The 25,272-nt window shown below is 41.4% G+C and overlaps 1 protein-coding gene across 8 annotated transcripts in view; it reads left to right on the forward strand.

The window, feature by feature from the left end:
* The first annotated feature begins 9,411 nt into the window (after positions 1-9,411).
* CNOT4 (CCR4-NOT transcription complex subunit 4) overlaps positions 9,412-25,272 on the forward strand; it is an 84,059-nt gene continuing 68,198 nt past the window's right edge. For 7 of the 8 annotated variants that reach the window (XM_076335547.1, XM_076335576.1, XM_076335563.1 and 4 more), the window contains exon 1: positions 9,602-9,661. The gene's annotated coding sequence lies outside the window, so the exon portion shown is untranslated. Of the gene's footprint in view, positions 9,436-9,601; positions 9,662-25,272 lie in introns of those variants that run through there. The other variant, XM_076335595.1, reaches the window with a different exon arrangement.

Below are 25,272 nucleotides of genomic sequence, written 5' to 3' on the forward strand. Positions count from 1 at the left end.
ACTCAATAAATAGATACTGTACCTATTTAACTATTTTTAAATAAAATCCACAGGGGTATTTTCACTTACATTACTAAATTGAGATAAGCTTGGATAAGAAGCTTGGATTTTAACTAGATCTTGAAGATGAAAAGATAACTTCCTTGTCTTTACTAAGATCTCAGCTGAGACTGTTTACTGTTTACCTGTCCTGAGGTGAGAATGTAAGACTTCACTCTAGTGAGAAAAGGTCTGAGAGTGCTCACTCTGACTTCTGTGCCTTTGAAGTAAGCCTGCAATGAGTCAAGGCGTATACTGTTGAGAAGAATGAGGAAAGGTATATATTACTCAGAAGGAAGAAAGTCCAGTGTCTAGATTCCTATCTGCAAAGAGAAGTGAAGAAGCAAGCAACTAGTAATTCGCTTCCCTCTCATCCCTGATTTTGGCAAAGTCTTTTTACCCAAGTGGGAAGTAGCTGGCTGCCCACCTAATCTTAACGCTCTTACTCTGCTGCTTCTGCACTGGAGAGTGAAGAAAGTGATGGCCCGCCATGTCGGTTGAATGAATGGGTTGCCTCTGAAGGACAACGAAGCTGTCCACATGCTTATGGCAGAACCTACTGTTAGGCATCGCCCTGTGCATCTTACTCCACAGTACATTCCCTACTCTCTTCTCTCAGGATATTCTTCATTACCTACTATTCTGCTTAGTCATAGCTTTACCCTGAAGTCTTTTCAAAATTTATTCCAACATAATACACCCAAGAGATTAAACATGGAAGATTCTGGATACATTTGGTAGAATCTGGTGGATGCCCACCTTTTTTTTGTGTCATAATACTGTACCCAGTGTTTTTCACAGTGTGGGTCTAATATTCAACATGGAAATCCTGTGTGGGAAACTTGCAGAATGGAACTGTCTTTCAGAGAAGATGCGTTTTCATTGACCTCAGGAGAAGTTGCAAATGCTCACCTGTTTTGGAAATCAGGCTATCATGGGATCCTGTGCAAATATAAACACCTAAAAGTTTTGAAAGTTGTGGCTTTTAGACATTACACTGTTTTATTTACTAGTTAGTAGAAATACTGCTAGGCATGGACTAAAACCACACAAAAAACTCAGCATATCCTTCCTTCTGCCCATGTCAATCCAATGACTGTGCAGTACATTTTAAGGCTCAGCATACAGTGAGTTTGCATAAAACAAATTATAAGCACATCAGGCAAGCGTGACACAATACTGTATCAGTGGAAGTGCTGGTGGCACATCTGTGCTGAAGCTTTCCATGCAAAATGTCATTTTGGTTTCCCAGGTGCAACACGAATACAAAGAGAGTAAGCAGAAGAAAACAAAATGAAAGTAAGTTAAAGTAAAAATCAGCACATGATTTACATGGTTTAGCAAAATATGGCTCCTATCAGACGCTGACTGGCTACAGTTTAAAATAACCTATTTAAGAATCAGAGGCAATTTATCATTCCTTAAAAAATGAAGTGCTAGATTATTAGGAGTAAAACAAACTAGGTCTACCCAGGGCTTTAATTCTACATCTGGCGTGTTAGCAGGAAATTCTATTCATGCCCTAATGTGCCAATGATTTTAAAATGTTGCAGGGGAAGACACAGTAAAATTTTAAAATGCATATGAAAGAATTTAAAAAAAAAAATTAAAATAGAAATATATCTACCATCCTTTCTCGGTTAACCGATACAATACGGTCAGGATACCAGCCTGGTCTCTGCTCCCCCTGGATATGATCCCTGCCCTCGGTGGCTGTCAGCCTGGCCCGGTCATGCTGCAGAGTGCTGGAGAGAGGATGGAGCAGAAGGGGAAAGAGAGCAGAGCAGCGCAAGGCACACAGCACAACCTTTGCTCTGTCAGCGTGTCAAGCACAGGCTGTTAAGAAGAGGAAATGTTCTCTATCAGAATATAAGGGCCCAATTTCTCTGTACAACAAGCGCATCTGTGTCATACAGAATCTCAGTTACGGTACTGCCTATATGCAAGACTGATCTTATTATTCTGGGATCACTCATTTGTCATCATTACAGTCGGGTTCCTGCGGCTCCTTAAGGAACATACTCATATTTCTGATTAACAAATGCTTTGACTTTCCTATTTAATCTATTATTTTGCTGATCTAACCTATCTAATTTCAGGCTTGTCTCTCTATCAGCATTATTTATAGAGCATAAAATTAGCTGTGGTAGCTCACATTCCTTTGGCAAAAGGAATAGATCTGCCTGGAAAACTGCAAGGTTGCAGCTGGAGCTTGGCTGGTGCAATATATTTACAAGCATCAAAGTTCACCCCAGCCCTTTAACGCAACTTTCTTGACAGGTGAGCTCCTGTCACACCTGGCCTATGCAGAACACGAGCTCCAACGCCGAGTCAGTGGAAATTCTTCTAACTAACAGTCCCTGTTTATACGGTGGCCATGGAATCAATATGCAGGATCAAGTATTGCATTTTCTCAAGTCGTGCACTTTTTATTTTGTCTCAGCAAATCCCATATGGCTGAGGCATTTTTATAAGAATGCGAGCAATTTTGAGCTCTGTGGAATATGCTGAGTGCTGTCGGATGCAGGCAGAGAAGGGCAGAAGAAAAAAAATACATTCCTTTGAACACACTAATATAGAAGGCAATTAAGGAGTACAACAATAACGAGCAATCATTCTCTCTCGTAATATATGTTGCACTTTAAAGAGCAGGTGAGGACTCCCTGAAAACAATAACAAGTAACATAATGAAGTCCTGTCTACACAGGAATGTTACTTCAAGTATTTTAGATGAGTTGGCTTGAGTGCATTCACAAAGATTGTTTTAAAGTGGCTGGGCTTTCTTTTTGCATGAATGAAACCCAGGCTCACCAGCCCACAGCCTTCAGCTGTGAGCTGCATCAAGCTCATGAGAGGATTCTGTCCATTTTCGAATGATTTTCCCTTATTGTATAATGTGATAAGGTTTATTTGCTGTCTGGCCCTGAGTGCCCTCTTCTGTTACAAGATCATCTGGATTAAGTATGTTATCACTCTCACTGAATGCTGACAGCTTTCTTTGCAATTCCAATGTGTGTCCCCCGCCAGATTCACACATTTTTTTAGAGCAGCGCCTCTTTTCCTCCCCTGATATTGTCTCATGGGGTTGTGTGTAGCACGTCCAGCCGCAACTCTGTGACACTGCCTCAAATATTAGGATTTGTGAGTGTTGGCCAAACTGAATGCAAGAGAGGGACATTCCTGAGAAATGGACCAGTGCCACCATAAAGCAAAATAATGCTGGCGGGTCTACAAGAGCACAAGGGATGTGAACAGGACCTCCAGGACTTCTAACTATCCAGAATAGGATGAGCTGTGAAAGATTTATCCATGGGAAGTCACCGCTGAACCCCAGTATTGTAACATACCCAGGTGATTTACCACAGCTGTCAAATGATGTCACTTCAAATAGGGAGTTGTAGAGCTAATATTTTTTTTCAAACCACTAAACTGAAATGCAAAGACTGAGGTTACAAAAATGCTGTTTGAAATCCAGATAGGCGGTCAGCTTGAAAATGCTGCAGAGGGAAATATTCCTATCATGTCCTGTATTACATTGTAGCTCTGCATCTCTAAACCAGGTAGTATCTGGATGCCATCACCGGCAATGGAAATGAGCTGTATGAACCATGAGCCTCTTCCCATCCGTTTGGCACCGCCTTCCCTAGTGTGGTCATTGTGGTGCTCCACAAACAAGAACTCAATCTTCTGTCCACACCTTGCGCTGCTTGACTACGCATCTGGGCTCACTGCCGCTCTTCCTGCCACTCACATAATGTGGCAGCACTGCATGAGTTAAAGGGAATACAGATTGCAGGGCAGGCATATTTATTGCAACAGTGGATGCAGAAAAAAAGCAACAACAAATATACTTTGGCTCATACTTGTTCAGCACTCTTTAGGTCCTTTCACATTTTATGAGACAAATTACCAAAATTAAACATTTCAAAATGCTGAGATTATAAGACACTTATAATCAAATCTTCAGCAATATAAAATTCTTGGATTCAGGCCAATTGCTCTAAAGTCTGTTCCCTTCTAGTGCACATGATGCTGACCTGTGTGTGTTACAGGAGATCTTGAGGGAAAGACTGTGCTCCATTCTACTATGCACAGAGCAAAGCAATGCAGCCTTCTTGGTTGCTTATCTGCACGGTGTCTCTCTCTCACTTCTGCAGTTGAATATATTTCAGTACCTTTCTATGCAATGCTGCATATCTTTGTGATTTATCCATTGCCTTTTTCGGTAAGACTTTTTCTCATCTCTTGGAAACACACTTCAAGGTAACATTGCTACAGAGGTGCACATAGAACTGCAAACTTGAATCCTGTTACTATTCACCTCTCATTAGCCCAGCATCTTCTTCCCTCCTTCCCATTCCAACACCAGCACAGGATTTCTACAGAAAGGAGATGTAGTGTGGGAGGCATCTTATTTTATTACACACCACTGGGTTCCCTGGGAACATTCATTTCCTAGGGAAGCCCAGACTGGAAAACCAGATGGGAATGACATTCCAAAATTGAGAAAAAAAATGAAACCTATTATCATTGGCGCTGAGTTCAGTGTAGAAATGACAAATATTTGCAATTTGTCTCTGGCAACCGAGGCACCGTTATGATGCGGAACATGAGCCTTGCCAGCTGCTTGATGCATAAAAAATGTTTCAAAAAAGAAAAGGAGAATAGGAAGGAGAAGTCCAAGGATTCTGTGAATGGATTTCAGCACAGGAGCCAGAAAGCAAAAAAAGAGCTGGAAGGATGCTTGTGACAACTTGTGTTAACTTTCATACGAGTGTCTAGATTCAGAGGAGTCTGGGACAAGGAAAACAACATACAGGAAGATCTGCTGTAAATTGTGCAGAAGGAAACAGACCTCTGAAGAATATTAGGATGTTATACCACTACCTCAAGCGCACCCTGAGGTTAACAAGAGTAGTGGTAGCTTCCCAGAGGTCCCCACTGCACCCTTTCCAGAAAACAGGAGTGAATTCTGCTTTCATTTGCAAAGATAGGTGCACTTAGCAGATAAGGTGTGCTGTGCCAGAGTTATGCTAAGTAAAGATTATCATGAAAAAATTGGCTGAGGCATCCCACTGAAGTTCTCATTTCCCCTAATAACACAAAAACATTAATAAAGATGCATCTCTTCCATATCTTTGGCTATAATACATTCATTTTTCGCCCCTGTATTCTCTCATTTAAGAAAGAGCAGGACAAATCCCTCATCCTGTTTCCCTGAGCAGCATGGACACCTCCTCCTTCTCTCATGGATTTCGAACAAGACATGATGAACATCTGTCACTTGCAGAAAATATTGATCAGAGTGTTTGTAAGGCTCCTCCACCTGCCCTTCAATTTCCCAACAAAGCCCTTCATTATTATTCTACAGTTATTCAGAACAGTCATACAGTTCCTTTCTCCAACACATTTGCCCAGTAAAAGGCATCATTAGCCAGAGAAGCAGAAGGATGTCTGGATCTCCCAGAGTGACAAAAGGAATGGACACATCATTAACATCCATTGCAGTCCAGGGAGCAATTCTTATTTTTGTTACAGTAAATAAGGCTGAATTTCTAAAAAAGCCTGTCATCAACTATTGCATATCATTCTGCATTAGTATCTGTGAACTTTCCATAGTAGTCAGTGAGGCTTTGCAGAAGCTTGAAAAAATATCTTTTTTTTCTATTTATGAAAATACAGGCACAAATGTCCAGCCACTGCTTCCAGCACAAGTCAGGACCATGAACTTTCCAAATCTTGAAGTATTTTCTCAGTAACAGCACAGTGAAACACACATGTAATACGTATTTCCAGCACACACTGGTAGACCAGCACCAATACAGTGAGCAGCGAGCCAGCTGGATTGCTGGCAAGAACTGAGGCACTAATGGTTACACATGTCCACATGCAGAGGTGCTGCTGTATTGTTTTTTTGTTGCTGAATATTCAGACTGCAGTCCATACAGATGCTTTGCAAACTTTACCATCCTGAAGTCCCAGCATAATTACTCTTCATCCCAACCAGGCATGGGAATTACTCAATCTCCACCTCCTCCTTTCCTGCCAGTATCGGTACACCACCATCATGTCTCTTTCTAATCCCTTCTCAGGACACTCCATTGTCAATCTCCGCCGTGTTTCCTCCATACAGCTTGGCAGCCATTTGAAATGGCGGTGATTTAACACTGGAGGAGTCCTGAAAATAGCTTGGTTTCACCCCAGACTGCAGAATCCTGGTAGGTTCCTATATTTGTTCCACGAGACAGCGACCATGGAGCATTGCCCGGGAGAACACCTTCCCAGCACGTGGTGCAAATCAATGCATAACAGTGTGTATGCAACGAATCACAGGGAAATGGGGGCTGTACCACAGTAAATAAATCATATGGATACACATTTTTACTCTAGCTAGTACACATTGGTTGTTTCCAAGAAAATGCATTGTGAAAGCTTTTCCTTGCACATATGGAAATGATTTCTTAGAAACAGTCCTGCTCAGTTATCAGACCTATTCAAAACAAATGAAAACCAAACATTTCCAAAGCAAATAAGGTGTCAAAATGTGGCTATGTAAGACTAATCTAATGAAAACAATTACAATTACTTAAAAGCAAGAAAATAATTAATTTAAGGACATCTTAAATCTTACAATGGCCATATGATGGCCTGGTGAATTATTCTTACCAGATTAAAGCAGAGGTGGAAACAGAGCTATGGGTAACCTTTAGTAACACCAGCCAAAGTAATCTTCAGCCATGTAGATTTTTTTCTACGTTATTATTGGATGCTGCTGAAATTTGTGTTCATGCAGGGCTCAGCAAAGGGATATGAACAGACTCTTACTAAGGGAAAGAGTCCTCAATACTGGATTAAAAGAAATCACAGAATTCACTTAATAAACAGCCTCAACTCTCACCAAGAATTGCAGCTTTTAGATATATTATTTTTAATCTTTCTTTTTGAGTCAGAGTACTTGCTTTTATTCAACAAGAAACGTTGCCAGGTATTAGGTGTGTCAACAATTACATTATTATATAAGTTACTTACATAATGGGTACTGCTGGAACCTAATGGTTTATACATAGGTTGATATGCAAATGTGAAAAATATAAACTTTTTGAGACATATATATTATTTTTTAGATATAAATATATATTCACCTGAATTTGATTAATATGTAGCTATATATATGAAGTATATGTTAAAGTTGAATATATATGCAGAGAAACATGGAATTTCTCACCTATATAGGTGTTTATATTCCATAGTATGTTTTGTTTTCAAAAGAACATTGCACTTGTGTTCACATGTCAAGACTACTACTGAAAACAGCATTTATTTTCATGCAGACCTGGGTCTTGCCTACAGCCAGAAGTGGTAAAGTTAATTCATAGAGCTTCCCTGTTGTGGATATATGTATATCAGTATAAAATTTAATATGCACAAGGTAATCTTAACTTGTTTTAGGGAGGAGAATAAACTATGCCAACACAAGGCACTTTACTGTTAGTGGAATGGGCATATTGTATGAGGCTGTACTAGTGTAACACTTCAATCTAAGACGCAAAAGTAAAGAAGAAAAACATCATGCCACTAAACAAAATAAGTTACGCCAGTGCATTCTGTGATGAACACCTCTCTTTCCTATCAATTGCTGATGTAAGTAAAATTCTCGGGTGGGTATTGTCATGGCAAAAGTAGTAATAGCTTATGCACTGGAGAGAACTGATAATTAAACACCCAGCATGAGGCTGCCTGTTTGGAGAGCTAAGGATGCCAGTGCAGGAGAGCCACTGGAGAGCTGTAATGGTGGTGAGTAAAAGCGCTCTTTTTGTCTGTTAGCTGAGGTGATGAGGTCCTTTGTGTGGCATGGGGATTACAGGAAAAAGGAAGGGAGAGTTACGGGTTCAGTTTTGACAGGCCCATGGCCCAGGGTGTCTGTGGTAGGAGGAGACAGAAGCAATGTGGTTTGTGTGAGTTTCTGACAATACAAAGACCAAAAAAAAGAGCCTTTTTGGCAGGGGAGAGATCCTCTCCTTGAGAATTTGCAGGAAGTTGCTTCTGTCAAAATTACTTACAGCCCCTATGCATGAAAACAGAATTTGCATGGATTTTGTAAGTGAAGAGAGAAAACCAAGAAAACACCTTTTTCTGTGCCTTTGGCTTCTGTTCCAAATGGGGAATGGACCTGAAAAATCATAATAATAATAATAACAACAACAACAACAACAACAACAAAAATCTGTTCAGCAAAGGGGCAGCACCATGTGAGTGCCTGCTGCCATGGGACAGCCGTGCCCAGGCACAGGGAGGCACCAGGCAGGTGAGGGAGGCTTCAGCCACCCGAAGTTGGGCCTGGTGGGACAGCGGCACACTGGCCCGGGAACCAGGGGGGAAGTGGAAGGGGTCTCCAAATTTTGCAACTTCAGAAACAGATGTCCTCATTAGCAAAGCAATCCTGTCATACCAAGTCCTCGTGGTTGGAGCCTGTGAGGATGGAAGAAAAAACGGGAGAAAAAAAGAGAAAAAAGGAAAGGGAAGGGTAAAGGGGGAGGTGGCGCGGGGGTGCCCTCCCGGAGGACGGGGCTGGCAAGCTGGGGCGATGGCAGGAGCCGCCGCCCGCAGGAGGGGGGGACCGGGATAGCACAGGGGCACAGTCCCGCTCTCCCGGCGTGTGAAGGAAAGGACGCGCTGTGAGAAACCGCTGCCCGCGTTGAATTTAGTGGGAGCCGCATCCAGTCCCGACCTAAACGCTGTGACAGCCGTGCTTGCTGACAGCCGGTTTCTGGGAGGACATCCCCTCCCCAGACGGTACAGCCAACAACCGGCAAGGTCTGAGGGGGAGGTAGACGGGGTCGCTTCGACCTGGCGGGGGGGAAAAAACCCCGAAGCAACATCAATGGGGGGGGGGGGGGGGGGGAATCAACCCAGTACTTTAAACCCGCGCAGGTTAAATGGCCAGCAACAGGTGGCTGAAATTGCAGCGGATTACGGCCGGGGACTCCCCGGAGCGGGGCGCCGGGCGGTGAGGCGGCCCTGTCTGGGGAGAGGGGTTGGGGTTCCCGGCCTTATCCGGGCGGCAGCTGTGGCGGAAGGGAACCGGGCTCCCCAGCTCGGGACTGCACAGCGACCGCTTCCTCCCGCGCTGCCCGGGCCGGCGCCGCCGCCTACAAGTCCCGTCATGCGCAGCGCCGTCGCGGCCGTTGCCGTCGCGCCCCGTCCCCCCCTGCCGCCGTTGCTCCCCGCCCACTGTCGGCGGCGCAAGCGCAGGGGAGGCGGCGTCCAGGGCAAGTCTCCCTAATGTAAGATGGTGGCCGGGCTGGCAGCGGAGCGCCCCGAGCTCGGAGATTACCCGTCTCTCGCGTAAAGGTCGTTGGAGCAGCCGTCCAAGCGCCCGGCTCGCCGCCGCCGCAGGTCCCGCCCCAGGAGCGTCGCCGCGGTTTTTTCCCCCAGCTTCTCCTCTCTTTCCTCGCCGCCTCTCTCCTTCCCTCCCCACCCTTCTCCTCCTTCTCCCCTCGCCTCCTTCCCCGCACGCTCAACCCACCCGCCCGCCCCCGCCGGCCCGGCCGCCGCCGCGCCGGGCAGCGTGAAGGAGAGCCGCGCACACGCACCGCGGGCCGGGCAGGGAGGAGGAAGGCGGGTGAGTGCGAGCTGAAGGCCGGGCCGGGGAAGGAAGGAGGGAGGGAAGGAGAGGCGAGGAGGAGGGGGGGGGGGAGCCGGGCCGCTCTGACTACGAGAGCGCCGAGGCTTCGCTGGGACGGCGCAGGCCTCAGCCCACCCCCCGGTGCCAGCCCCGGCGGCGGGGGGGACGCGCCGGGCCGCCGTTGTGCGCGGAGGGCACCGGGCCGTGTGGGGAGGGCGAGGGGGCGAGCGGGCGGCTCCTCCCCGGGGGGCGCCCAGGAAGGGGGCTCCTTCCGTGCCGCTGCCCGGGGGAGGCTTTATTTATTTCCTCCTTGCCGCCCCGGCGCGGCGCGGGGGAGACGCCGGGCTGGGCCGCCGGCCGGGGGCGCGGGGGGACGGTGCCCCCGGAGCTGCTCGCCTCTGCCAGGGGGAGGCCGGCGCGGCCGGGCGCGGGGATCGCGGCGTGATTCACTTAGGATTTGCGTGGAAATTTCCTCTCTCCCCTTCTTCCTCCTCCCCGGAGCCAGGCTCCATTTGTTCTTGTGATCTGCACTTTTTTTTCCTGAGAGAGAGAGAGGCAAACAGATGGTAAATGGCAGCCTCTTATTTTTGGTGTTATTTTGGATGGTCCGTGTAACCTCCTGAGATTTGTCTGTCAGTAAAATAACCAGTACCTAACTTTCCGTCTCCTACTTGCAAAATACTAGAAGCTCTTTCCATTTTGTGCGTTAGCAGAAACAAATGACAAGGCTGTGTATGGGCTCTCATCCTACTTCCAGTGACGGTCGTACAGCTCTACCTGCCAGTCTGAAAGTGAGCTGCTGGTGCCTTCGTCTGTACAGTAAAAGGGGAGGGGAAAATACGTTAGATAATTATCTTAAAATGTTTCGTTACCGTACCTGAAAGGATTTAATTGTCCTTGACTTATATATTTGTGTCAGTATGGTAATATCAAGTACGTAGTTCATAGAAGAAGCAATTCTCTCTAGACCATATGATAATGTAAGCAAAACCCATCAGCTAGTTAAAGGTGTGGAAGCTCTAGGCCTGCAGATGTTAGCTTACTCCTGCCCAAAAGTTTTACAAGTTAATGTTGGCCAATCACATGTTTCCTGAGCCTGTACAGATTTCTGACTTGCTGTGTTTTAACCTTCTGTATTTTGTTTTAGTTTTAAAATGTCTCGACTTGAGCATCCCTGTACTTTGACTTCATATTCTTGTAAACATGATGACTGGCACTAACAGAAGAGAAACTCATAATGAAAGATGAATATGTAGAAGAATGAAATTCCTCCTAGCCCCTTTCTCTCCCTGCTTTAAAAAAAAAAAAGAGAAAAATTAAAAAACAAAATACAGGCTTATGAAGAGCAGAGAATAGAGAATAAAACAGCTGTTTGGCTTGAGAGGGTGAATTAGTTTCAGATGGCCTACAAATACTTAAATATACTTCTAGTTTCTTAGTATCTCTCTAATAATGTAGTGATCTAGCGCATGGTCTAGGATTCAGATGTGTTGTACCTTAGGCTTTTGGGATTCTGTGAGAGTTTCCATTTCATAAACAAGACGAGCGCATGCAAGCATTTAGAAATGCTTGGCAGTTGAACTTGGCTGGGTTGCAAACAAAGTTCATTCTAGGGGAAAGGATTGTTTTGGGAAGGGGGAATAAAATGATAAAATGATCTCTGCTTTTAACTTGTGTGTTTCTTCAGGTACCTCTTTATTAGCTTTTAAAATGATGAGTCTTGGAGGATCCTAACAGCTTTTCCCTTTACAGAGAAAAGGTGGTGAGTGCCTGTCAGGAATAGCGCTCTATTAATTTCTTGGTACCTTTTCTTCAGAGAGTTTAAGAACAGCTATACAGTGCCCACTAAATAAAAGGCTTGGGTTAAAGAAGCTGGTGAGAGAATATACACAAGTATGTGGCTTTTCTGTTTAATTAAAAATATTCATTATAAACAGATACTTCATGGCTGTTGTTCAGGAAAGTTAGGATATTCTTTGTCAGTGAAATGTTTTGAAATTACTCTGACCAAGATCTTGAGTATGGGCCCTGAAGGCTTAACTCTGGCAACTATTTCTCAAAATTTTGCCTACCTCTTTGAAATAAATTAGATTATTTCAAATAGGCAGTATTTTGTACACACAGGTAACTGCTAAGTGGGTGATCATAGATTGCATCTTAGGCCTTGGACAACTAAATTTCTTGTTCTGGTAAGATGAGGCTGATCTATAGGCCTTACCACATGTTGGAAGGAAATTACTTGCTCAGCAAGACCACTGGGATCAAGGGTTCTTAAACTTTCACATGGTGAATGGTGTCTTAGGTTGTACAAACCACCTTTTGTCCCACTTGCAGTTGTGTAGTATTGCTGAGATGACTTGAGTAAGTGCATATGTGAAAGACTGTGTAACTTACCTTGCTTTAATGTCCTGAATGTTTCAGCTCTTTAAAGATGTTGATGCTTTCTTTGCTTTCTAGCGTGTATCTCTCTACCTGCTTTGTCCTGTTTTGTTGGATGGAAACAGCATGAGGAGTCGGAGCTCTATGAAAATAGAGCCCCCATCTTTCTGGGCCCCGCTCTTCTGGTTCTTGGAGAATAGTCTAGGAATTTATTCCTTTCAGGAGGTTGGTTAACATTTGTTAACATTTTAACAACTGTAGACACTTACCAGACCTGGAAAATGAAGTATAGCAGCAAATGGTTTGGCATGGCTTGAGATGCTGCTCAGACGTTCTGGTTCTTCCTGTAGGCAAATTGGGAGGACAGTATAAGTATCTAGCAGGAAATATGAATATAACCTTTGTAAGTAAAAGCATGTATGCATTTTTGCATTAAACTATTTGAATCAGTTAGGTGCATGTTTTCATCAAACTGGGTTTTGTTATGTTGTACCAGAAACTTCGATGATATGCTTAGTTTTGTCAGATGGCATTTTTCTTGTGCAAGCTTGAAAAGGGAATCCTCATCATTTTCTTACTTCAAAATTCTATCAAAGATTCTACTAATTTAGTGAACATTCAGGATACGTGTTCTTGACTTCTGGCTAGCTGTTATTAGACTGGCTACACCAGCTTAAAGGAAAGAATTAATGTTTAAACTAGTGATTTCTACGTAATACTAAGATCAAGTAGGTTTTGTGGTGGTGTTTTTTTCTTTCCTTCCCCTTGGTTGTTCTGGGAACATGACAACTCCAAGGTATTTCTTGTAGGAGTCTATCATCTAAATGGAGCTTACAAGTGTTTTCTAAACACATATGTACAAAATAATGCATTCATAAACTATCTTATGCACATGCTTTAACAATTTGAGGAAGCCTGCATCCAAAACCATCAGGAGAGTACAGGCTGAGAGAATGTCACTCTTTCTTGTCCCTTTCTGTGTACCCTGAAAGTTATGTACTATGTTTTTATTCTGGAGCAGAATATGTTAGTGTTAATTTCATAATGATCAATCATTTGTGTATTTTTATTAGGTACTTCATCTGCTGCTGGCTTTCAAACTGGGGAAAGGTGGGTTGGGGTCAGCATAAGGGGGATTTTTTTTATCTTTTAGTTACAGAGTTAAAAATAAAGGTGGATGTAGAGATCAAGCAAACATGCTACTGAACTTGGTGGAAAGGGAGCTTAGCTCTTGGCTGAGGCTTGTGCCCTGAGCAGTGCTGTCTGCTTTTGATCATGTTCTGTTTTCTTGCAAGTGAAGAAGGGAAAACTTCAGCTGTCTGTGAGTGGCTTTCTAACATGCCGTGATCCCAGCATCAGTTTCTTCTACCTTGCTGCTATCTCGAGAAGAATAGATGCCTAATATGAAGTGGGTTCCAATTTACTGCAATATCTGATGTAAAGTAACTGTACTTCTACATGTCTTGGTTGTGAGATAGAGGGTCCCCTGTTGTAGTGCAGATACTTGGACTGTCCCCTTCTGGGCTTTGGGTGTTTTACTTGTCACAGCTTAGCAGTTCTTGATTGCTGGAAGGTAATGCTGCAAATCTTCTATTTGATTGCAAGTATTAATTATTAGCACTAGGAATTTGGGGTGGTTTATTTTTTTTTTTATAAGAGATGAAGTGGATAGAGAAAGAAATTGTAAAAATGACAGCGCACTTCCCTTCCTTGACTTTGAACTTCTATTAATGAATTCTTCAAATTCTGAACAGAATCACAGGAACTTTGTAGGAGTGACCAAAAAAATGTGACGAGGGTAAGTGAGAGTGTACTATGGCTTTCAGGTAGTGCTTCATCCCTGGTTTTACTTTGGCACGTTTTTAGGTCTTGTTTGTGGTGGACTGCAACCTAATCTTATGTTTCAGACTACTGAGCTCTAATCTCTTCCTTGCTTAACAGAAGGGGCATTTACTTTTCCCAGCGTGGGTGGTCTTAAATGGTTTCTTCCATGTAACATTTGATACAGAAAAGTAGTAACTAAAAGGGTAGCAATCTCACTCATTGTAGGACAAAATACACTGCATAGGAAGACTTGCTACCAGTTTCCCAGCTTAATGCAGTGGAAAAGTGGGCAATTTGTTTCAGGAACACTGAATTTAACAGATGAGATTTATTTGAAAGCAGGCTACGTGTTGTGTTTTGGCTTAAAGTTTCTATCACCAGTGTAGATTCAATGTGAATCCTGTTTGAATGGTGTATATTAGTTTTAAATTGCAAGATCCATGGGCTAAGACACCTAAAGTGTGAAATACTGCACTTGCAGGCGGAGTAATTTTATTACTTCTAAACCCATCTCCTATTACATGTTACAATAACTTACCTCCTCCCATTCTGTTGATTTTTTTTTTTTTAAGATGGTAATTCAATTATATTTATATGTGCTTTGGAACTGCCTACCTGAAGGAGTTTAAGTGATAGAAGTTTTGATGAAGGTAATGTCCCAGATAGGTAAGCATGTGGTGGCTGTTCTTCAGAGTTTCTGTTTTGCAATACAGCCTAGAAATTTAGAAAAATGGGGTGGGGAAAGAAGTATGTAGCAGTAATCACTAGATGTGTGGAGAAAGTGTTCACTACCTTTTTTTCTCTTTACCTTCTCTCCAAATACAATGAATGAATATAGGTATATGTAGCTATAGCTGTGCCTGTCAGTTAAAGACCTAAAGCTTCTCTATGATCTGTAGAAGTTACCCTGGTCTGTTGGACATTGCAAAAATGGAAGCTATTCCCTCTCTTTGAATAGCTACTGCTTCATTACATGTGACTTCTTCCTTTCTTATTGAATGAAATCTAGAATTAGTGTTCAGTATCTCATTCATAAAAAGTGTCCTCTGAGAGCTCCTAAACTAGCATAAAATAAAAGGCCAAAACTTGCTAGGTTAAAATTAGTGTTTATAGGTCAACCTGCCTGATAGTTAATCTGAATGCATTTCCTCCAATCACTGTGAACTGTAGGGGCCCCTAAACTGCTGGAGTTATGTTAAAAGCACTAGTCTGAATGAGAGAGGCCCAGTAGCATTAATCCAATTTGTCTAGTGACTTAATCTTACTGCTGTTTATCATGTAACTGCTGGTCCTCTGAATGAGCCTGGTTGCACGTGCTTCTGTTGGTTGTTTAGCAAGTTGAATCCCTTTTCCTAAGAAGGTAAGCTTTCCTTTTATGAAACTTCATCCTAGGTTAAGGGTCAAGGAAGTTATAACTGAGGAACCGTGTTTGAGAAATTATAGCTTCTTCCCATCTTTGAAAGCTTCTTTGCTAATCCTTTCATTTAGTAAAGCATATATTTAACATATTAATGTTGTGGTTTCACAGTTAGTGGCAAACTGGTTCTAGAACATCAGGTGGTAAGTCTGAAACTAGAGGATGATCACTGGTTTTCTTTTACATAACTGTTAGTGTATGTTGAAAATATGGAAGAACAGCTGGGGAGTTTGAGGAAATATCAGCTCTTACACTCATCAGGCTGTCTTCTGCACATGGGTAGTGTCATCTTCTGGCTGGATTACAGTTTCATTTTTGTCTTGCATAGTAGTTATAATTGTAAGCATGCTTCAAGGTAGGTCCATCCTCATGTTTTCACCAGTGTAGTGGCTTCCTGCTCTAATTGGAGCCCTTTAGAGCCATTAATTTCTTAATTCTTTTGCTCATGGTCTCATTCCGATTTAACCTCGAGGCTTGTGATTCCCTGGGGGTGGGGCAGCGTCATACCTTGTATGAGAACTATTGCTCTGGTTACTACTATATAAATACATAGCACAGTGAAACTTGGTAAGAACCAGCTGTGTTGTGTGACTGTATGACTCTGACAGTGTTAAGAAAACACCATACCTCAGGCAGAAACTGCTTAGAATTGGTTCTGTAGACAATAGTATCTTTTTCTGGGAAACCAGTTAACTGCTTTCAAGTTCAGTGACCAAAAAGAGAACACCACCATACAGCCACCTTTATAAGGAAGCCTGCAGTGGCGTGCCTTTTATTCTTGGAGCTTAGTTATATAGAGTATAATTAAAGTGAAGAATCAGAAAACAGGCACTTAGAAGTAAAATGCTTGTTCTGTCTCTGCTGATAATTAATACCAGTTACCATGAGTCTTTTTAAATTCTTTGCACGTATATATATATTAGACTATTGAGTAGAGGTGAAGCAAAATTTGTTTTCAAACAAATGTAATTTGGTAGGATGAGGTGAGAGAGGCAGGTTCCTTTTGGCACTTTGCAGTGCTGTAGTCATCCGTGCTTAATAAATGAGCCACTTACTGGTTGAGAGGAGCAACCAGCTGCTGTTTCTGCTGTATTCAGTGTGTGCCAACTGAAAGTGTGGTGAAGGTAACTTTCATAGAGGTGCAGTGCAGCATCTTTTGACAGTACCGTTTTTTTCTGAGACTTAAAATGGACTCAGGAAAGACCCTTGTACATGGAAGTACAAGAAAGGAGATGGACTCAGTGACACTTTGGTTTTTTTTTTTTTTTTAATAAATATAAAGCCAGATATAGAGAGCATCCCCTCAAACAGAGCTGACATCAGCATAAATGTTTGAGGCCTCCTTAATATTGTCTTCATTTTGTATTTTTTTTCTTCTGTTTTTTAAAGAAACAAATCTAATAGCCAGTTCTTCATTCTCTTAAGGCAGTTATTTGAATTTCATGTGGGTTCTGGTTAGTTTGCACCTCACATGGACTTAGGCTTCTCTGAAGGAGCTGCATTCCGCTGCTCTTGATCAGTAAAAACTCAGAATTGTCTCTGTTAATATTAAAAAGTCACAGCATTTAAAGGATATGCTGGGCAAGTGCATTTGCAGTCAACTTGAACTTCTGTGCTTTTTATAGCATTTTTTTGTCATAGTCTGGCAGATTATTTGTTTGGGATTTAATTCAGTGCTTTGTACATATCAAATGACTCCTTAAGTGTACCTGCCTGAGTTAATGCAGCTCCATATAGTTGAGGTAACAGTAGAAGGAATTTATCTAAAGCCAGTACTGCACATCCTACCTAAGTTTGTAGAAGCTGATGCTCTGCTTTTGAGTATTTTGCTAGATTGTTTCTTTTTAGAATACTAAATTAGTTTTCTCTTTCTGCCCAGCCTCTTTAGAAAATGACCTGGAAAACTATTTCCCCAGGATACTTCGTAATGCTCTCCATTTCCTTTTTTTCTTTTAAGACAATTGCTTTGTATGTGACTATCTCTAGAATTTGTTTACTACAGCATATAGGTTATCTTCAAGCAGTTATACGTTCTGTTCCCCATTGAGATAAAGGTACTTCCCTGAATGCAGGTCCTGATCTTTCTCAACTGTGTTGTTTAGTAACAAATATGTATTTCCCTGAAAAGTAGAAGCAAAAGATTGTAGCTTGTGTACCAGATATGTGGGAATTGGGATTTATGATGTGAGTGAATATTGCACAAAACAAGTAACCTTTCTGGATTTCTAGAAATTATGTGGAGTAAGTGATATAAAGATTCTTCCATCCTCTGAAGTTTTCCTGTGCTTCTAGGTTAGATGTTTGAAGTCTGGTTTGCTTTTTGAAACAAAACTCTATTTTTTACAAATACAAAACGGATGTCTGCAGTAATGTTGCAACTTATTTTGACCAGTTTTAGACTTGAGTACATGTGAACAGTTATACCTTGTTGGTTATTTGTGAATCCTTAAAACTTTCTAGTTTTTATCCCATTGGGGGACGCAACCTTCACTTGAAGGCAGCGATGCAAGATTCATATCTGGAGTCTTTAAACTCCTGTGTTTAGGTATAATGAATATCAACTTCTGAATAATTTAAGGTCATCCATAATTTCTGCCCCAAAGGAATGGAGTTCCTTGTAATGTAACTTTTACCCTTGGGACAGTCTTGTGATTGTAATTTCCACCTTTTATCTTCATTTGTGTAGATTTTAGAATTTCTTATCCTTATTTCTATCTGATAAAAGTGAACTAAAATACTTAGGCTTGTAGGTCTGAGCTCTGCTTTGTACTGATTTTTATGATGGCAATCTTGTTGGCTAAAGAATGCTGAATTAAGTGTAATCTTCCACCTTCTGAAAGGTATCTGAAGTGAATTTCACCCTGCAATTCCTAATATTTCTCCTTCTTGTCCCAGCAGTGTCTTCAGGGTGTGTAAGATTCTGAAGTACAACCCAGAAAAAAGTGAGCGTGGGGGAGAGACTTAGGGTTTTTTGTTGTTCTATTTTCCAGTTTTACATTTGTGGGGTGGTGGTTTTTTGTTCTTTTTTCCCCACAAAGTAAAATTCCAAGTATTTTCTTTAGAAGCCAACAATAATCCCAAAGTGTGTTTGAGTGTGACACAGTAGAAATTTGTACTATTTTCTGTTGACTCACATGTCGGTGAATCTTTTTGAAGCATCATCCTGCTCTCGTCTGTCCCAAGCAGATGATGTCCTAAGCACAGTATTCTTATTTTCCTTCCATACTTAAACTGAACTCTAAGTCAATGTTTTTCTTCAGCCAATAGAACCAATAGATCATTGGGTTTATTTAATATTGCATTTTAATTAGGTTGACTGTGTTTTATCCAACTGTGTTCTAAATTGCTAAAAGAGATACTTTATTGTCTTGAATTATATGTGTTACAGAATTCCAGATTTTAGAGAAGCTTCACTCTTTGCCATTTTCAGCATGAAACAAGAAATAAGCCAGAGGCCTAATTTCCACCTACTTCCTGATAGTGCCACAAATTTGGACACAGGATGCGTGCTATATTTGCAATCAACTTTGCCTTCCAGATATACTTATACATCAAGAAAGCTGAAATGCTTCACTCGTGTTTTTTCCATGAGGCTTTGCAGTTACTAGCCATGGGGGCTAATGCTTTAGTTGCTTGTGCACTCTTGAAAAATTCTAAGTGTAAGTACCTCAGTGTAGGTGTTATGTCCCTTTAAAGTAGAAATGGGCTCGTATATATTACACTTCTATCATAACTTTACAGTTCCACTGTACCACGTGGTTTACACACATAGACTGTTATATTGTGCAATGGCAGTCTTTATGCTAGGGAGTTGTTTTAATAAAACTTAAATTTTTGCACCTAATATTGCAAATGTAGGCTTGGTTCTCTGGTTCAAGCACATTCTGTAATTTCATTATAGTTAATAGATCTATTCCATTGGGTAAAGCTTACTACTTAAGTGTTTTTGGGATCAAGGCCTTAATTTCTAGTATTTTGTTTTTCTGCCTTGAGCACTGCGTAAATGCGATTAAATTCTAATGCATTGCTGTGTTGCCTTAGGTTCAAAATGGAAAGTGTAGGCAAGTTCATAGAATCATTGAATGGTTTGGGTTGGAATGGACCTTAAAGATCATCTAGTCCCACCCCCCTGCCATGGGCAGGGACATCTTCCACTAGACCAGGTTGCTCAAAGCCTTATCTGACCCGGCCTTGAATGCTTCCAGGGAGGGGGCATCCACAGCTTCTCTGAGCAACCTGTTCCAGTGTCTCATCGCCCTCACAGTAAAGAATTTCTTCCTAATAGCTAATCTAAATCTACCCTCTTTCAGTTTAAAACCATTACCCCTCGTCCTATCACAACACTCCCTGATAAAGAGGCCCTCTCCATCTTTCCTGTAGGCCTCTCTTAAGTACTGGAAGACTGCTACAAGGTCTCCCTGGAGCCTTCTCTTCTCTAGGCTAAACAACCTCAACTCTCTCGGCCTGTCCTCACAGGGGAGGTGCTCCAGCCCCCGATCATCTTCGTGGCCCTCCTCTGGACCCACTCGAGCAGTTCTGTGTCTGTCTTATGCTGGGGGACCCAGTTAGTTACTCAACTGATGTTCTACCTCCAAATTGTTAAGTGTTCATTCGCCTGTGGCTTAAACTGACTTAGCTGCTCCTCTGTGGTGAAAGGCAAGCATTGTCACTTTTTGCAAAAGTCAAGTTTGCTTTCTTGTGGCTGTAAACGTATTAAGAGTGTGAATGGCTGAGAGTGAATCTGGTGGCAGTGACTGTGCTGTTTCCCAAGTTTTAGGATGAGGTTGAAGAGACTGACCAAATCCTCTTCCTGCTGTGCGATTCTCGGTAGCTTCTCAAGGATTCTGAAGAATTTTTTTAAGCAGGCACAAGGATTTAATTTATTTGTAGGGATTTTTTTTTTTTTAAAAGAGGCTGGATGAGGAGTACAGACCTTTCTCTGATATATTTGCTTCTGTTCAGCTAGGAATGAAAGAAAGGACGTGGGTTTTCCAGAGAGAGATGGAGGTCTGTAGAGAAGATTCCTTTTTTCTGTTAAGGAAGCATCACTGCTTCTTCCAGTATCTGTGGTGTCGTGTCCCTGTCCACCTGTCCTGTCCCCCCCTCCAACCTTTCTTTTGAGAAAAAAGGGCTGGCACACATCTCAATTACTGCTAGGAGGTTTGAAGTAAAACTTTGGATACATCTATTCTCCTTCACTCCACCCCCTCCTGTCTCTGGGATTCATTGACTGACTAGTCATGACAGGGATTTTCCAGTAGTTAACAATTCCGGATGTTACTTCCTTCACCAAAGGGTGAGTGTCTGTGTCTGAAGAGCTGATACTGTCCTGAAATATCTTGCCATTAGCCTGATAAGTAACTGTGGACTGGATGGAGGATTGGGAAAACTGATATAGAAACTTTTGCTTGTAATTGTCAGTAGGACACTCTACCTTACCAGAAATTTACTTCAGATGCTGGAGTGCTTGTGTCTTCTTTGTTAATGTCTTTCACTTTTTTATAACCACTTAATGGTTTAGACAGTAGCCCTAGTAATGTACTCTTATTCTCCTTCCTGATGTATTTCTGATCTACATACTTTGAGGTTTTTCACCCTCCCTTTCAGTTCTGGGCATCTTTACTTCTGCCTATGTATCCAAGTATATGTATGTCTGTCTGTCTCTCTCTGAGCCTGTAAAACTTCTGCTCTACTCAGCAGAACTGTCATTCAACTGTGTGGGTTTTTTTAGAAGTTCTTCCATAACTCTAATTCTAGTTTAGAAACAGAGCTATAGGCTGAACAGGAGATGCTCTCTCTTTAGAGTTGAGGTATGTCCTAGGGAGGGATTATAGTGAGCCTAGAAAGGCAGTGTACAACTCATTTCAGTTTGTACTAGAACAGGTTTTTAGTATGAGGTCTTAGCTCCTGCAGTTTTATCTGGGGAAGTACGGGGATGAAGATCAAAAGCTATGCTGAATCAAAATTTTACATTGTAACAGGAGACTTAAGGTCTAGCAGGTGCATGAGAAATAAGAGTTTGCTAAAATTCTATTAGTTATTAGGGAAATGGGTCTTCAGCCTGCAGAAGAGAAGGCTTTGGGAAGCAGGGGGAACTAATAGTAACCTTCTGGTACCTATGGGCAGGCTATTGAGAATACTGAGCCAGGCTCTTTATAGCAGTGTGTGGAAGGCAGGCAAGAGACAGCAGGCATGCATTAAAATAACTGCATTTAAGTAGAACGTGTTTCACCATGGAGTAGGACAATCATTGGGACAGGTGAAAGAGGTTCTGCAGCATCCATCCTTGGATGTTTTCATGTTCAGCTGGATAAAGCCCTGAGTAATCTAGACTGATCTTGCTGACTTTGCTTTGAGCAGGAGGTTGACTAGAGAACCCCAGAGATCCTTTCCAACCGGAATTATTCTGTGATTCTGTAGCAAAAAAATGTAAAAATCCTCAACTCCAGGAATATAAAGTTGTCCATGTTAGAGCTTGAAACTGAGTATCAGTAATGGGCCTATATTAAAAGCCTTAATGTAGATAGTGTGGCTTCAGTGGAAGTGCAGGAAGGTTTTTAAACTTAAAGGTACTCCCTTGATGTAAACACTGAAGCTTATGGATGTAATACAGAAGATCACTGAATCTCTTGCACTGTTAAAGGATGTTTGTTTGTTTTCTTAAAGTTTGAGCTGGTTGCTTAAAAATTCAGTGGTGAAATTCTCAGAAGTGAAAGAACTTTTCCATACACTGTCCATGGTACTGCAGGTGCAGGCGTTGCCCTTCCACAGTGGTAGTCAGTCTGAGAATGTTTTGGAATAAAAGTGGCTCAGTGTTGAAGTTGGGGTAGGTTGCGTGTGTGGTGGGTTTTTTGTGGGTGTTTCTTTTCCTCTCTCTCCTGTAAGGTTTTTCTTTTCGTTTGTCCTTCAGGCTAGATACTTCTGTTCAAAGCCTCAGGAATAGTAACAGCGCTATATGTGGCTAAATGCTTGTTCCTGTAGTTGTGTCTCTGTGACAATCTGGAGAAAGACTTCGCTTCTGTTGGCTAAAGAGCACAATTTTATAGTTGATAATCCAGAATAATTTCTGCAACTTGTAACTGCAAGTATGCTATAACTTGTCTTATGGCAGAACTTAAAGTCTCAATTTTCTGCTTAAACTAAGACCTTTAGGTAGCTTCCTAGTGAGCAGCAGGATTACAAATAGAGTCCTGAATGAAAGGTAAAATTAGGTGTGGTGTTGAACATCGTTATGGTGGTTCATAGCTTCTGCGGTGTCCCCTGGGAGAATGCAGGCAATGAAGGAAATCTGGTCCTAGCACCCAAAACTTATTTTCTTCATCTTTGCACTGTACCTATGGATATGTCCTTTACACTAGTTATTCTAGATTTTGCAGGTATTCTTTCTCAAGCTTGGGAATTTTGGTTGGGTAATTAGAAAAGTGTTTTTAAACTAACCTTTTGTTATGTTGATATTACTGTTAGATGAAAGCTGAAGGACGCATAATTTTTCAGTATCTTTAGTACTTGTATTTCCTTTAAAAAAAAAAAAAACAAACACTGGACAATACTTCTCACTTGTTTGACTTTTATATACTAAGACTTGTGATGGTTTAATGCCACTTGCAAACTAGAACTATTTAGGGATTGATGAACTAATATAGGTGTTTGTAAACTATCCAATACCTTTATAAAATGCTGTAAAGAAAGAGAGTGTGTTTGAGAGAGCTTTTTGTGTGTCCAGTAATATTCTTCAGCTCTTTGTCAGTCAAACAAGTTTAGCAGGAGTAATATAAATAATCATAAAAGTGTACCTTAATTCTGGCCTGGAGGAATGCAAAGGTAGTTCATTCTTCAGGTTGACCTTTTTTTGGTTTCTCCCCACAACTGGTAACTTAGTCTGGTATGGGCAAACTGGGATACTGTGGGTACTGGAGATCTGGACTCTGTCAGGTATAATAAGTAGTTTACGTGATGTGGTCACTACTAACCTAGAACTAGATCTAGGCACCAGGTAAAAGGTCAGAGTTCTAAAATATTTAGTGACTACTGGAGAAGTAGGGCTCTGCAAATGACATAATTTTGGCATTCTCTTCTAAGAAGAACAGAGATGATGGACAGGCTCTTCACCTAAATGTATGATTTTTTTTTTTCTCGAAAATGTTGAACATAACAGTACCTTTTCTGTTGTGGGTTGTTGCAGTTTGCCTCCTATATAATTTATCAGTGAATTACATTTGGTACTTTGACTGTTGCTAGATTGAAAATAAAATTTAAATAATATTGACTTTCTCCATCTAAAAATGCAAGTATAACGTTTATCCTGAGTAAGATTTTTGAAGGGTAGAGGGGAAAAGCTACTTATATCATATAAGTAATTCTGCATCATAGTCCTTTTATAGATAATTAGTATGAGAGAACCATTCTGAAAGACAAAATGCCTTTTAAACGTTGAAAAAAGTTGAGAAGCAGACCCTGTATGTTTGGTGGAGAGCAGTAAACTAAGCTTTTTTCAGTTTAAGCTTGTGTCAGTTAATATTTTTTTTTTCCTGAGCAAAGTGCATTGTGATAACAAATTCTAGCGGTACATGACTGCAGTTTCACCTAAAATAGTTGGCATTATTTACATACCTGTATGTAATGGATTTTGCCACCTATACCCCAAATTTGTGTTGAACTGTGAGAAAAGACTAAATGTGAGATTTGTAAACACGTTTAAATAGGAAGCAAATGTGGTTGGGATGTTCAGCAACCATTAAGCTGCCTGTTACGGACACCATGTGATGACTGTATAATAGATACTTAAGGGATTTTTTTGATCCCTTTTAAACTGATGCAAAATGCTTATTTTACTGCTCAGTTATAGTATGCTGAAGGCTCTCTTTTTCTCCTTCTACCTTGTCTGAAAAGACTTTGGTATAGTGGGTAACTTATGATGTGTTTTGTTCTAAGAGTATCTTAAAGACCTCTTCTACCCCTCCCACCCTCCAAGTGTAGCTATTGGTTTCCTCTGCTATGACATATTGATCTTAATCAATTTACTTTCAAAATGGCCACACTTCTCCTCTTGCTGTTCACTGAGAATAACAAGGTAAATAACTATTAATTTTAATTCTTAACGCACACCCTAAGAACAATTTTTAAATTAATTTAACAAACTTCCCTTTAATTCTGATGAAAATTTGGGACATCAGAACTTGGGATCGAGTGCTGAATATGTTAAAGAGCCTATTTATAACTTAGATCAGTCAATAATTACTGAATTTTGGAAGTGTCAGGCTTTGTCATCCTGTCCCCCTGTGCAAGGTGGGGTATGCAGGAGTAGTATCTTGTTTGATGCAGAGATAGTATCTTGTGTTAGACCAGTATACCAGTTCATTATACATGCTGGTCTAATAAAAGATACAATCTCAGCCTACAAAGCTTGTGGCTGCTTTGGAGTAGGATGAATGCAGGAGTGTATGTGGGGCACAAGGATGTGGCTTCTTCATCTTTGGCAGCCTCAGGACTCCGCAGAGTTGCGCAGTGCTAGAAAGAAGACAAGTTTACTTCCCTTCCATGCTCGCTCTCCATCTTCTCTTGTGGCTGTCCTTGATCTGTGTCCTGCTGTTTAAGAAAAGCTGCTGTGGGCACATGCTTTGTCTTTGGTATCGACACCTCTGTGTTCAGGTTTAACAAAGTAACTTGTGATTTCATGTTGAAAACCTTAATTCTGCATAGTTATATCTTATGCTATTTTATATGCTGTCTGTGATCTTAATCTAGAGAGAATGTTCTGTGTGCTCTAGCATTCTTAGTCTTATGTGTGGCCATGTGTCTCAAGGAATTAAAAAAAAACCCGTGTCTATAAATGTCCCTTTAAAAGTGTTTAGAACAGTTTTCAGGCTTTCATTGAAACTATTTTCATATGAAAGTTGAAAAACTAAACTGGAGTTTTCATTGAAAGGTGATTTCTGGGAAGTAGTGCTTTACTTTGGGACTCCTTGCAGGGGAGAAATAATGTGAATTC

The sequence above is a fragment of the Aptenodytes patagonicus genome, chromosome 1, assembly GCF_965638725.1.
Source record: "Aptenodytes patagonicus chromosome 1, bAptPat1.pri.cur, whole genome shotgun sequence".
NCBI classification, from domain to species: domain Eukaryota; kingdom Metazoa; phylum Chordata; class Aves; order Sphenisciformes; family Spheniscidae; genus Aptenodytes; species Aptenodytes patagonicus.